The 15,214-nt window shown below is 44.6% G+C and overlaps 1 protein-coding gene across 3 annotated transcripts in view; it reads right to left on the bottom strand.

The window, feature by feature from the left end:
- The window catches only part of Dtnb (dystrobrevin beta), a 395,702-nt gene extending 386,111 nt beyond the window's left edge, over window positions 1-9,591 (bottom strand). The window contains exon 1 of one of the 3 annotated variants that reach the window (XM_045151240.1): window positions 9,499-9,591. The gene's annotated coding sequence lies outside the window, so the exon portion shown is untranslated. Of the gene's footprint in view, window positions 1-8,897; window positions 9,178-9,206; window positions 9,344-9,498 lie in introns of those variants that run through there. The other 2 variants (XM_045151239.1, XM_045151241.1) reach the window with 2 other exon arrangements.
- Between the last annotated feature and the right edge of the window lie 5,623 nt (window positions 9,592-15,214).

Raw genomic sequence — 15,214 nt, 5'->3', positions numbered from 1 at the left:
ATGGCCATGGGCAGTGTGTAGCAGGTTTGCTGGATGCCTGCATGGAGACCTCATGGAGCCATGAGGATGAACCATGGCTTGCAGTAGAGACCCAGTGAAGATGCCGGGACAACGAGATAGCTGCTAGGGAAAGCTGCTGGCCCAGATGAAGTTTTCCAGGACTGTGAGTAGCCTAGCTGGAGGGGTGGAATTGGAATGCCAGAGACATGTTGCTGATTAGAATTATCAGACTTGGAGATTTGTCACTGGCTAGAGTTGTTGGACTTGAAGCTACAGAGTTTGTTTGCCCTGGTTGTTTTAAATCTTGTATTAGGTGAGTATTTCTTAGCTATGCCCAATGCCACCTTTTGCAGTATAAATGTTTATTCTGTGCCATTATGGGTTTTTTGAGGTTATTATTTTTGGTATAATGGCTCAGTTAAAAGACCTTGGATTAAGCTGGGCATGGTGGTGCACACCTTTAATCCCAGCACTCGCGTGGCAGAGGTAGGAGGATCACCGTGAGTTGGACACCACCCTGAGACTACATAGTAAATTCCAGGTCAGCCTGAGCCAGAGTGAGACCCTACCTTGAAAAAAGAAAAAAAGACCTTTCATTATGAGGATTTATGAATGTCACTGGAATTGATAAAAACTGAAGGGACTTTTAAAGTTGGATGGATGCATTGCATTTTACATCATGGATAGTTATCAGTCTATGGGGGCCAGGGGCGGAATGTGGTGGTTTGATTCAGATGTCCCCCATAAGCTTACGTGTTCTGAATGCTAGATTCCCAGCTGATGGAGATTTGGGAATTAACACCTCCTGGAGGCAGTGTATTGTTGGGGGTGGGCTTATGGATATCATAGCCACTTTCCCCTTGCCAGTGTTTGGCACACACTCCTGTTGTGATGGTCTACATTATGTTGGCCAGGGGAGGGGGTGATGTCCACCCTCTGCTCATGCCATCGTTTTCCCCACCATCATGGAGCTTCCCCCTCGAGCCTATAAGCCAAAATAAACCTCTTTTTCCCACAAGCTGCTCTTGGGTGATTTCTACCAGCAATGTGAACCTGACTGCAACACATTCTTGATATATGCTATTTTATTATGAAATTCTAAGTCACTTATTTTGAGTATATTCTTTAATAAAGCTTTCATTTAGCTATATGGGAAAATGGCAGTTCTCCATATATTTTATTTTTGAAACAGAGTATAGCAAATCCTATAAGCTCTGTGCTTTTATTCAAATATACAGGTACACTCACAAACTCTTTAATTGTTATCATAATGATTACATCAAATCTTCTAACAAAAGATACGATTTGTTTTGACACCAAATTAAAATTATTTTCTATATATTTTTTAACCACTTTTACCAAAACAGAACAAACATTTATGGCTTTTTGTCTTTTACTCCTAAAGAACCTCAAAGGGAACTTCTAAAACCTTATTGCTGGGCAAATGACTCAGTGGTCAAAGGTGCTTGCTGTGCAAACCTGACAACACCCACATAAAGCTAGATGGAAAAGTGGAGCATGTGCCTGGAATCCTAATCTACCACTGGTAATGAAAGGCAGGCAGGAGAATCCCAACACTCGTGGACCAGCTGAGCTTGGCCTTCCCAGTGGCCAGTAATATGAGAGACCCTGTCTCAAACAAGGTAGAAGGAGAGGCCAAACACCCTGACCTGAGCTTGTCCTCTGATCTCTACATGCATGCATGGCATGTGCACACCAATGCACACGCACACATACACACAAACTTAAAAAGAAAAAACCTCTGAGTTTAATAAAACTAGCAAACTAAATTATCACATAACTCATTATTGAAAAAGATCTTCAATTCTAAATGCTTAGTTGTAAAATATCTTAAATATGCTATTAGCCACAGTATCATTAGTAAGTATTTTAAGGCATAATATACTTAGTGTACACAACAGCATTTTTTACTGACTCTACATCAATCCAATCAGTTCAGTTTTTGCATTTTGCATTTGACCAACACCAAGTTCAAAACAGAAACAGGAGTACTCACTCTGCTGTTTCTTGTTATTCATGTATACGTCTGCATTATTTCATTCTTAAGTTAACTGAAACTTCACTCTGCAGTTTCTTTGAAGGAATTTTGTTAAGCCATGTGTTTATTTAGCAAGATTCTTTTCATTCAAATCAAATAACAGAATCTGAAAAGCCACTGAACTAGGCAAAGGTGAGCTGCAGCATGTTCGAACAGTGTGAGCAAGCAGAAAAAGGGAATCACATGACTGACCTGTCGGGTGAGGTGCTTTCACTATTCCCTCGGGTTTCCTAGCCTGAGACATTGAGGTCTGTCATCAGACATACAAATAGAGTAAATTGTCAGTTTAGCAAATTTTATCACTCAATTATTGTTATACCTTGCCTAAAGCATCATTTTCCATACCAGCCCTTAAAAAATTAATAATAATTTTTTTAAAAAGGCCAGTGTGGCTTTGCCTGTAATCCCACAGGATAAGCAGAAGGATTTTAAATTCAAGGCAGCATAGCAACACCCTTATCATAAAAGACAACAGCAAAAATAAAAACCTAGAATGAGAACAGGAGTGTGCAAGGCCTTAGAAGCAAGTCAGGATTCTGGATATTAAAATTCAATAAGGAAACTGAGAGCCTCAGTGGTCAGACGAGTTGGCCTCAGGTTTCAAAGCTAGCAATTTATGAAGTTAGGCAATGGCATGACCACAAAGCCCACTCTCCTAAAGCACTGCACTTAAGGCAAGCAAAGTAATGGAATAGGAAGGAAATCACCCAAACGGCTATGCTATTAATGAGCTCTGAGGGGAGTACACAAGATGTCCTCCTAGTCTGCTCTGATCTAGACACCATGTTCCAGAGGGCTACAGACAAAGGTGGAGTAACAGCCACATCACAGACTAAAGGAAACTTTGGTAGTTTCCAGAAAGTCTCTATATGGACTTAAGTTCTTAAGCTAGATATCCTTCCTTTCCTTTGAACCTGTTTCTTTCTTTCTTTCTTTCGTTCGTTCGTTCTTTTTTTTTTTTTTTTCTTTGTGGTAGTGTCTCCATCTAGTCCAGGCTGACCTGTAATTCACTATGTTGTACTCTCAGGGTGGCCTGAAACTCACAGTGAACCACCTCCTGAGCCCTGGGATTAAAGGCATGTGCCACCACCCACACATGCCTGGCTTGTTAGTTTCTTAGCCTTTGCAGCTTGGTTACATCAAAGCACAGAGATCACAATCTCCAAGCAAAATCTCTGCTAGTTTCTCTGGCTCTCAATGTAATACAGAAGCAAATCTATGTTGGGATGGTCATTAACTAATAACTAATTTGAAGAAGAGCTAAATTCTGGGATAATTCTCAAGCATCCTTGTACTCTTCCCTAGTTCACATTAAGGAAATCCCAGGGAAAATACATTTAAAACAAATCACTACATTCCAATAAACAGCACTCAACAACACACTTCATGACTACCCAGAGCTCTGAACAGCTGAATATAACCTCAGTGCAGCTGTGTTAACTACTAAATAAACCATGTGAAATATTCAGAACAATGCTTGGCAAAAATAAGACTTAAGATATGCCAGCCACTGGTAGTATCAGTACTATCTGATTATAGTAGAGCAGCTAGGTTATAAAGATATTTACTCCAAACATAATTATAAGTCCTATTTTAATTTATATATTGTGTTAAAGTGAGGGGGAAAAAGTCAAGATCAAGGGGCTGGGTTTGTAGCTCAGTTGGTAAAGCGCTTGCCTCATATGCATGAAGCCCTGGGTTAAACCCTCGGCACCACAGTAAACCAAAGGTGGTGTCCCATGCCTGTAATCCCAGCACTAGCACTGGGAAGGTGGAGGCAGGAGAAACAGAAGTTCAAGATCATCTCTGACTACATAGCAAGTTGGAGAACAGTCAGGATACATGAAACTTTGGTCTCAAAAAAAAGCCAGCCAGTCATTTTGTGGCATACACCTGTAATCCTAGTACTCTGGAGACTGAGGAAGGAGTGTTGCCATGAGTTTGAGTTCAGCCTAGTTATACAGCGAGTTCCAGGCTAGCCTGGAAAAGGGTAGGGGGAATCACCTACATATCTCTTTCAGTTAAGTATACAAAAAGGTCTGATCTATATCTAACAAGAGGAAAAATATGATAATTTCAACAAATGCCAAAAAACAAGACCCTGGTAAAATTCAACACCCAATAAAAACACAATCAAGAACAGAAGAAACCATCCTTAAGTTGGCAAAAGCCGTCTACCAGAACCCTTCACAAAGCATTGTATCTACTGTTGAAACACTAAAAACATTTCCAGTCAGGAAAAAGATTAATTTGCCCATATCAGCTTTTTTTGTTGTTCATTTTTATTTATTTGAGAGTGACAAAGAGAGAAAGAGGCAGAGAGAGAGAGAGAATGGGCACTCCAGGGCCTCCAGCCACTGCAAACGAACTCCAGACACGTGCGCGCCCTTGTGCAGCTGGCTAACGTGGGTCCTGGGGAGTTGAGCCTCCAACCAGGATCCTTAGGCTTCACAGGCAAGCGCTTAACCGCTAAGCCATCTCTCCAGCCCCCATATCAACTTTTGTGCTTAAGGGCTAACAATGTAGTAACAAGAAGAATAACAATGAGATCAGTTAAGTCTTCTAATCAAAGTAAATATATTCTCATACATCTCCTCTGTTCCAAGGGTGTTAAAGTAAAACACAGTTCTAAAATAAAAATCAAGGTGCTAGACAGATGGTTCAGCACTTGAAAGCTTTTTTTTTTTTTTTTTCCAAAACCTGATGGCCTGGGTTCAATTCCCCAGTATCCACACAAAGCCAGATGCACAAAGTGGTACATGAATCTGGAATGTGTTCACGGTGGCAGGAGACCCTAGTGTAGCCATTTCATTGTTTTTCTCTCTCTCCTCCCTTCCCTCATCCTCCTCCTCCTCTTTCTGCTCTCTCCTTGCAAATAAATTTAAGAATTTTTTTTTATTTGGAGGGGGGGGGCACTGACATGCCAGGGCCTCAGCCACTGCACTTGAACTCCAGACACTTGTGCTGCTTAGTGGGCATGAGCAACCTTGCACTTGCCTCACCTTTGTGTGTCTGGCTTATGTGGAATCTGAAGAGTCAAGCACAGGTCCTTAGGCTTCGCAGGCAAGTGCCTTAACTGCTAAGCCATCTCTCCAGCCCAGAATTGTTTTAAATAAAATAAAAAGGAATGGCTGAGCAGTTGATTCCCCAGTACCCACATAAGGCCAAATGCACAAAGTGGCACATGCATCTGGAGTTCACTGGCAATGGCTAGAGACCCTGGCACACCCATCCTCTGTCTTTTTTTTCCATGCCCCATCTCTCTTTGCTTGCAAATAAGTAAGTATTTAAAAAGTAAAACAACATAAGGTTTAAAAACATAGTAAACCTCTATTTGGATCTGAAATGCACCAGAGACATAAATTATGAGTGTAAGAAAACTGTAGGCTTGCAGGATTCTAAGTCTAGAACCTGTGCTTTCTGCAGGGGAATACAACACAACGCAAAGAAGGGTGGGAAACAGGGGACATGTGAGCCAGACTCTGCTGAAGACCGAGGATGACGCTGAGCTGAAAAGAAGCTCTGAAACTACTACTGCCAGTCACTGTCTACAAGGCAGTGGATACAATGTTCTGGGCTTGGGAAAGTGCAAGCTTGAGGGTCAGAGCCAGGAACTGAACCACGACATACATTGGCGAGTGGATCTAAGGCCTCCAAGGGCAGGACCCCTGTGACACCTGATTCTAGGCTGCAGCCCAGAAGGCCAGTTGAACACCTGAAATACCACGACATGCAGAAGGGTGAGTACATATCTAGGAAAGAAAATCAAATCATATTCTCAGTGATTCTGCAAATTAAAAGTTCAAGACACATGAAGAGATACAATGCTAAGAAAGAGCCAACAACAGCAACAACTGAATACAAATTCATTCCAGATGGTGTCTAAGTTTATAGAGCAGTATATCAAATTCTTACTATGTAAGTACATATAGGGTACTTGGCCATGAATTTTAAAAATTATTGGGGGGTGCTATAGAGATGGTTTAGCAGTTAAGGCGTTTGTCTGCAAAGCCAAAGGACCTCAGTTCGATTCCCCAGGACCCATGTGCCAGAGGCACAAGGTGGCACATGCATCTGGAGTTCATTTGCAGTGGCTGGAGGCCCTGGCACACCCATTCTCATATTCTCTCTCTCTCTTTTTCTCTGTGTATGTGCCTCTTTCCCTCTATCCCTCTCTCAAATAAATAAATACATAAAATTTTTAAAAAACATTTAAAATTATTGGGGGACTGCAGAGATGGCTCATCAATTAAAGGAAATTGCTTGCAAAGCCTGATGGCCTGGGTTTTATTCCCCAGGACCAACATAAAGCCAGATGCACAAAGTGGCACATGTATCTGGAATTAATTTGCAGTGGCAAACGGCCCTTGTGCACCAATTCTCCTCCTTTTTCTCTCTTTCTTTCCTTTCCTTACAAATAAATGAAAGTGTTTTTTTCCAAAATTATTAGGGGAAAGATTATTGGAAAGATTGCTTAGCAGTTAAGGAGCTTGCCAGTGAAGCCTAAGGACCCATGTTTTGACTCTTCAGATCCCATATAAGCCAGACGCACAAAGTGACACAAGCGTACAAGGTCACACATGTGAACTAGGTGGTGCACATATCTAGAGTTCAATTATAGTAGATGAAGGCCCTGGTGCTAATTTATATTCATTCTCTCTCTCTCCGTGTGTCTGTCTGTCTGTCTGTCTGTCTCTCTCTCATTTAATAAAAAAAAGGCTAATCTATTGGGCTTGCCTCCAAAAAAAATTGTTAAGACCTAGTGTGGTGGCACATATCTTTAATCCCAGTGCTCAGAAGACCCAAGTAGGAGGATGGCTATGAGTTCGAGGCCAGTCTGAGACTACATAGTGAATTCCAGGTCAGCCTGGACTAGAGCAAGACTCTACCTTGAACAGCCAAAAATTAGGGAGGCTTATTTTTGAGTTATAATTGAAGGAAGTTTTAACCATGCTGCTACTTGTAGATATGCTTTATTTACTTTTTGTTTTTCTTTTCTTTTCTTTTTTTTGAGATAGAGTCATATGCTAGCCCAGGCTGACCTGGAACTCATTTTGTAGTTTCAGGCTGGCCTTGAACTCATGGTGATCCTCCTACCTTTTGAGTTCTGGGGTTAAAGGCACGAACCACCACATGGGCTCTATTTACTTTTTTTTGTTTTGTTTTGTTTTTTTCAAGGTAGGGTTTCACTCTAATCCAGGCTGACCTGGAGTTCACTTTGCATTCTCAAGGTGGCATCGAACTCATTCATGGTGGTCCTCCTATCTCTGCCTCCTGAGTGCTGGGATTAAAGGTGTGCACCACCAAGCCAGGCTTTTGCTCTATTTACTTTTAACTGCCAGGCATATTCACTTCTAGCCTTAAACCACAGTTTATGCAGCCTTTTAATTCTTTGGATGCTAATTCCTTTTTCTTAAACTTGTGCCTGTAGTTCCTGGATTTCCCGTAGTCTGTGAGGCTCAGAACACACCCTGCACCCTGAAGTACAGAGTACTAAAATAAAAGAAATTCATGCTGTGAAACCAAATATAACCATTTTTAAGTTAAAAAAAAAAAAAAAAAGGCCTAGGCCTGACTTAGAAAACTAGCCGGCCAATGTGCTGACCTATTTGGATTGTCAGTGTCCTTATACTTTTACATGAGGCTCTGGTAAGTTAATATCAAAGACATGAAATAAATGGTAACTGGAAATTCTATAGATTCTAATTGTCTACAAAAGTAGAAATTTGGGGGGCTGGAGAGATGGCTTAGCGGTTAAGGCCTTTACCTGCAAAGACTAAGGATCCCAGTTTGATTCTCCAGGACCCACATAAGCCAGATGTAGAAGGAGGCACATGCAGTAGCCTGATGCCCTGGAGCACCCATTCTCTCTCCCTCTCTCCCTCCTTCTCTCTCTCAAATAAATAAATAAAATATTTTTTTTTAAGTAGAAATTTTGTCTCTCCATCTAAATTTGTTGGAACCCAAAAACTTTGCCAGCACTGCCAGACTGTAAAATCCCCTTCAAAAGCAATTCCACTTATGTCTGATAAAAATCCTCAGAGAACTCATAAAAGGTCAAGTTTTAATTTGGCAGACAAAGTAACCCAACAGGCACTGCAAGCCCAGGAACAGAAAGCACAGCATGGAGCTGGAGAGTTCTGCAAAGGTACTGGACACGAAGGACTCCCACCCACATAAATGTGAGATCCAAAAGTGTTTTCTAGACAAAGGCACACTCCTTCCTCCTCAAAGGACAGAAGAACTGGTGAGAGAACGACTAGAATGAGATTTCACCTGGTCTAGGTCCTGGTGACCCACATGCAAGATGCCCGTGAAGGTGGAAACATGGCCACAAACAGATGGGTTCTGACACCTAGGCCGCTCACATATGCAGCACTAAGACCATGGGTTACCTCACAAGACAAGGAGAGAACCAGAGGATCAGAGGAAGTCTATCAGCCAGTCCTAACAGGACAGTGATTGATATACGATGTAGCAAAACCCCGCTTCCTTTATTCATTTATGCAGTAGGCATTCGTTTCCACACAACTGTTTTGCGGCAGGCCATACATCTCCTGAGGACATATTCTGAGGACTTAGCTGTAAACAGTCCTGGAGCTTAATTCTAGCTGGGAAGGAAAGGTACGTCCTCTTTGCAAAATTCTTTTCCCCTCTATTTATTTAAAGCGTCACGAAGAAGACCCTTTAAAACTCTAAGTTCCTCCTACAAGCTTTCTTTGATGATCCCCACCAAACAAGCAACTTGCGGGCTCCAATTTCCCAATATTGGGGAGACCTGAAGTGAACAGGACAAGAGACATAAAACTGAACGCTGCTTTGCGTTTTACATGCATACCTTCACGGCCAAGCTGTCATCACCTCAGAGCAAATAATGCTTGTATTTTATTCTATTTCGTGGTCATGGTGCTGAGCGCGGCTCTTGCGCACGGCAGAACCAAAACATTTGCGAAGAATGCTGCAATGTCTCCCTAATCCCGAGGCCTGGCACAGCAAGCATTCATCAGCTGCATCCTTCCTGCTCTCAGGACACTGTCCCTTCAAAGGTGACCTCGCTGGACAGGTTCGCTATCGGAAGCTTCAGGAGACACTCTTTGGGGTGATGAGAGTGAATTCCCTTCCCTCTGCCAGGGCCTGCCCGCCTCACCTGCTCTCTGCCAGGACCTGCCTCTTTCGCCCCGGGCAACACCTCACGCGGAGCCTTCTGCCAGCAAGCCGGGCTCCAACAGCATCAGCCCGGCGGGGCCGGCTCCACGCCCGGTGCCCGCGGCGCGCTCTGGAAGCCGGGGCCCCAGCCCGGCCGGGGCTCGGCGCCCACACGGTGGGCTCCCCGCCCCGCAGGCTCCGAGGTCCGGCCGCGGCGAGGGCTCCCTCCGCGCTCCTCGCGGTCGGCCGGCCGGCGTCCCGCTCTCTGCTCCCGCCGCCCGCGAACTCCCCACCTGGCTGACTTCCCGGCCGAAGCTGGGGGCGTCGGGAAGGTCTCCGGTGGCCGCAGCCTCCTCGGGGCCCCTCGGCGCAGGCCCCGCAGCCGCCCCCGCGGCGCACGTTCCCCGCGCGGCTCGCGCCGCTTCCACGCCCGGCACGCGCAGCGAGGGCGCAGGGCGCAGGGCGGAGGGCGGAGGGCGGAGGGGCGCGCGCGGCCCGCGGGCGCGCGGCAGGGGCGGGGCTTCCGCCGCGCCGGGGCGGGGGCGGGGAGGCGGGCCCAGTGCCCTTCGCGCCCCGCCCCGAGGCCGCGGGAGACGGCGCGGGGAGCTCGCCCCTGTGGGCCTCTCCGATAACGAGCAGCCCCGGCGAAGGAGCGCTTCGAGTCCGCAGGTGCCCGGCGCGCCGGACGATGGGCGGGCGTGACTGCAGGGTGCAGAACGCCGCGCGACAGCGGTGAATCCCCCCTCGGCGCCGCGAGCCTGCGCGGGTGTTTCCACGCTGACTCAGCGCGTTGGGAGCGCGTAGCTTAGGGAGAAAAGCAGCTGCGTACTCAGGTCTGGTCACCTGTGCAAAGCCAGGCCCCGGCCGGGTGCTTCACGAGGTTGGAGGGACCCATTGCTTCCGCTTGGTCGCTCCTTGGGTTCACTCTGGAAGGAAGGGAGGAAGGAAGGAAGAAGACAGAAGTCCTGATAGTACAAAGGGAGGTGTTAAGATTGAGAAGACAGTTTGAACAAAAGAGCAGAGGGTGGCCAAGATTTACCAGTTCAACATAGTATCGTTTTGTTGTATAAAATCCGTTCCAAACTTGTATGCAAAGTATATGGTGCCGAATTAGGAACAGCTGAGCCTTTTAAAAAATAATTCAGGGCTGGAGAGATGGCTTAGCGGTTAAGCGCTTGCCTGAGAAGCCTAAGGACCTCGGTTCGAGGCTCGCTTCCCCAGGTCCCACGTTAGCCAGATGCACAAGGGGGCGCACCCGTCTGGAGTTCGTTTGCAGAGGCTGGAAGCCCTGGCGCGCCCATTCTCTCTCTCTCCCTCTATCTGTCTTTCTCTCTGTCGCTCTCAAAAAAAAAAAAATTAAATATATTTTATAAAAAATAATAATAATTCAAATTTCTTCAACATTAAGACCTAAAATAGCAGTGTCCTTAAGGTTGTTGGTGCATATTTTGCTTGAAGATAAGCAGCCCCCAGGCTTTTGCGCTTCAAGGATGTTTGTTGCAACTTTCCGGCTCATTATGGTAAAGGCAGACCATGCCACCTACAATGATCTGCCTGCTAGTCTGTCTTAAGAACACCCTCTTCCTCCTCCCATCTCTATTTTTTTCAATATTTTTATTAATTACTTTTTTATAAGACGGTTGTACCCTTTAGACCCCCTTCCCCACCCCACTTCTGCTGAGGGTCTTCGGTGGGATTATTGGTATTCATTGTGGGGACCAAGAGGCCTGTTAGTCTCTTCATCTCTATTTAAACTCCTACAGTGAAGGAAATACTGGTACCAACTTTAAACAGGTTTAGGGGAGAAAACACATCAGCTTTCACACGCTGTGTATTTTACATGCTTGTGGAGACCCACTTGTTACAGCGTTGTGACTGTTCCGACCATGTTAAGATACTCAGAATATAGATAAGAGACATCTAGTTTATTCTTTTACCAGCTATTGAGTGCCTACTTTGGAGATGGCATTGAAAGGGTAAAATATTGATTATGTCCATTGCAGGAAAGAGGTGTACATGTGTGAAATAATGATGTAAAATCCAGGGGTGGTGGATCATGCCTATAATCCCAGCATTTAGAAAGCCAAAACATTGCTACAAGTTTAGACCAACCTGAGCTATAAAGTTAGATCCTGTCTCAAAAATAGGGGCAAGAGCCGGACAAAGTGGCGCATGCCTTTAATCCCAGCACTCGGGAGGCAGAGGTAGGATGGCTAAGAATTTGAGCCCACCCTGAGATTATATAGTGACTTCTAGGTCAGTGTGGACTAGAGTGAAACCCTACCTCGAAAAATAAAGGGGGCAAGGGAAACTAGGGAGATGTATCAGCCATTAAAGGCACCTGCTTGCAAAGCCTACTTGCCAGGGTTCAATTCCCCAGCACCCATTTGAAGCTAGACCCAAAGTGGCTCATGCGTGTAATCCCAACATGCTTATGACAATGGGGCCAGCTAGTCTGACCAGTCATTGACAGTCTGGTGGTTTGTTTGCAGCAGCAAGAGACTGTCTCATCCATTGTGGAAGAGGTGGCAGAAAGAATGTAAGAACCAAAGGAAGGGTACGACTGCTTACAATACAATCTTCCAGACACAAAATGACCTGGATATTCATGACCTTGCAATGCAGGGCACTATCTACACAAGATCATCATAATAGGAGGAAAAGAAGATGACATCAAAATTAAAAAGAGATTGAGAGGGGGAGGGAATATGATGGACAGTGAAGTTGCAAATGGGAAAGTGATGGGGGAGGAAATGATCATGGTTTATTATCTATAATTATGGAAGCTGTCAATAAAAAAAATTTAAGACTAAGATAAAAGAGATCCTGTCTCAAATGTGAAGCACAGATAGAAGTCCTGTAACCTCCACACATGCAGTGTTGTGTGCGCACACATGCACACACACATAAATAAGTGAATAAATAATATCTTCCTAAAATTTGGGGGAGATGGAAGTGAGAATTGCTTGACATCTTTGTCCTATTGATAGAGCCCAATGTCATTTCAATGTGTAAGCCATTCTGGACAGTACTTCAAGTATACCTGTCTTATCATTTTTCCATCTCTTCTGAGTTTTATCACCTGCACTTCCTCAGGAAACCTGCCAAACATATGTCACTCATTCTTCCTCTCTTTTTTGGCAGGTGTGGTGTAGCCTGTATGTGTGCAGCGTGCACGTGTGTGTGCAATTGCCTATGCACAGATGTACACATGTGTGCAGACCACAGGAGGATGTTGGATTCCTCCTCTATCACTTTTCTGCCTTGTTTTTCTGAAACTGAACAATTCAGTGGTTAGACTGCTGACCAACCAGGTCCAGTGGTCCTCCTATCTCTGTCTCCTTAGGGCCAGGGTTACTGGTGTGCCTGACTACACCCGGTCTTTATGTGAGTGCCAGTGCCTGAAATCAGATACTCTTACCCACTGAACCATCTCCCTGGCATCTCTCTTCCTCCCTCACCCCTCCCTCCTTCCCTCTCTCTGTCTGTCCGTGTGTCTCCCCCCCCCCCCACCTCTTTGGTCAATTATCACTTTATTAAGGATCCAAGTGTCGGCCAGGGGGGGTGACAGGGCTCAGCCCCCACCATTGTCCACTTCTGGATGACCCTGAGGCAGGAAAGGCTCTGTGTGAGGTCCCAAACCACAGTCCATGAAGCGCTACTCACTACACCTGCTTAGAAGAGTTTATGTGCAGGCAACTTGCATTTTCCCTCTCTTAACTCCAAGATTCTCAACTTCTCTTTCTCCTTGTCTTTTTCCTATATCATCTATGCACATTCAAGCTTCTCTTGTCCTAAAAGAAAAGGATGATTCCATTTGAGTTACTACTCCCTCCATATTCTCCTTCATAAATATCTTAAAAGTATTGTACACTCATCTCTCCCTCTTCAACAGCCTGTCTACATCCATGGTAATGACACTACCATGTTAATGGCTTATTAGATCCTGAATGCCACAGAGTTTTTGAGTCATCATATTAGTAGAATGTTCAGTGGAATTTGACAACACAAGCATGCTCCTATTTTTATTTTTATTTATTTTATTTATTTATTTTTGGTTTTTCAAGGTAGGGTTTCACTGTAGCTCAGGCTGACCTGGAATTCACTATGAAGTCTCAGGGTGCCTCGAACTCACGGCAATCCTCCTATGTATCCCTCCCAAGTGCTGGGATTAAATGCAAGCGCCACCAGGCCCAGCTCATGCTCCTCTTTTTGAAACTCCCTTTGTGACATATCTCTACTCTTAAGCCCTTTAATCATTCATCAGTCTTCAGGAGACTGTCCTCAGTTCATTTCACCCACACATTCTCTTTGAGCCATGCCATCTACTCCTTCTTTTTCTCTTCTACCATATCAGTAATTCCTAACTAGATTCTCTCATTCAGACCACTTCTCCTGGGTTCCCCATACCCTAAAGCCTACCAGGATGCCCTCAAGCTCTACATGTCAAAAACTGTTCAGCATTACCTACACACCCGGTTGCCCAATTCATAAACCTGGGAGTCATCCTTGGCTCCTTCCTCTTCCTCCTGGCCACATTCAATAATCATGAAATCCCACTCGTTCTACTTTATAAATGGCTCCAGAAGCTATCCCTCTCAGCTCTTTTCACCTAGAGTTCTACAACAGCCTTTTACCTGCCTGTGTCTTTTATTTTCATGTCTTCAAATCCACCTTCTTTATGCTACAGGTTGAAGAAAACTTTCAGATTTATTACCAGTGGTGTTTCTGTGGTGTGCGCCACATGGACCTTCCATGCATCTAACTGAACTCCATGTTCTGTTGTTATGACAAACCATCCAGGCACCTGGAATGTGTTTGCTTTCCCAGCTGCCAATGCTTTTCCTTCTGGTACCATTTGGAATATTACTTGAATACAAGCAAAAAGTACCCAACGTAAGTGTAATTGAAGTTCCATGCATGTTAAAGCTATAATCCAAGGGACTTTCTGAAAATAAAAAAGATATGAACTAAGTCAGCCAAGATTTGTGGCACATGTTTATAATCACAGCATTTGGGAGGTAGGGGCAGGAGAACCAAAAGCTTAAGACTATCCTCAGCTCTGTAGTCAGTCCAGCTTGGAGCCACTTGAGCTACAAGAAGCCCTGTCTCAAAAAAAAAAAAAAAAAGGGCTGGAGAGATGGCGTAGCGGTTAAGCGCTTGCCTGTGAAGCCTAAGGACCCCGGTTCGAGGCTCGGTTCCCCAGGTCCCACGTTAGCCAGATGCACAAGGGGGCGCACGCGTCTGGAGTTCGTTTGCAGAGGCTGGAAGCCCTGGCGCGCCCATTCTCTCTCTCTCCCTCTATCTGCCTTTCTCTCTGTGTCTGTCGCTCTCAAATAAATAAATAAAAATTAAAAAAAAAAAAAAAGAGGGCTAGAGAGGTGGCTTAGTAGTTAAAGTACTTGCTTGTGAAACCTAAGGACCCATGTAAGCCAGATGCACAAGGGTGGCACAAGTGTCTGGAGTTCATTTGCGGAGGCTCTGGTGTGCCCATTTTCTCTCCTCTGTCTCCCTCTCTCTCTCTCTCTCTCTCTCTCTCTCTCTCTCTCTCTCTCTCTCTCAAGTAAATAAAATTTAAAAAAAATTTTAAAGAAAATTAAAAGTGTATAAACCTATATAATAAGAGGATCTACATGAACATGAGGAGTTTGCCAGCATCTCATCCTCTCTGAGGCTTACAGTATTAACAATTATTCAAAAGAATAATCATAGTAAAATAATAATAAATAATGGCCTTTAAGGCATTCAAGCACAAAATTCAAGTTGTTTAAAGGGGCAATAAAATTAGGCTACAGTTCACTAAAGATGGCTGGCCTCATGCATGCTACCTAAGTGTTTTACTGCTGAACTATATCCCCAGCCCTTTGTCATTGTATTTTTAGATACATCTCATTAAGTTGTTCAGGCTGGTCTTATGAGAGGTGTGCACCAGTAGGCCCAACTTGCAGATTTTTTTAATTCTTTTTGGCTCACACTGGCCTTAGTGAATTGCTTTACCAATAGAATATA

The sequence above is a fragment of the Jaculus jaculus genome, chromosome 5 (genome assembly GCF_020740685.1).
Source record: "Jaculus jaculus isolate mJacJac1 chromosome 5, mJacJac1.mat.Y.cur, whole genome shotgun sequence".
Taxonomy (NCBI): Eukaryota; Metazoa; Chordata; class Mammalia; order Rodentia; family Dipodidae; genus Jaculus; species Jaculus jaculus.
The sequence above is the reverse complement of the archived record's forward strand: the minus strand, read 5'-3'. Positions and strand labels throughout refer to the sequence as shown.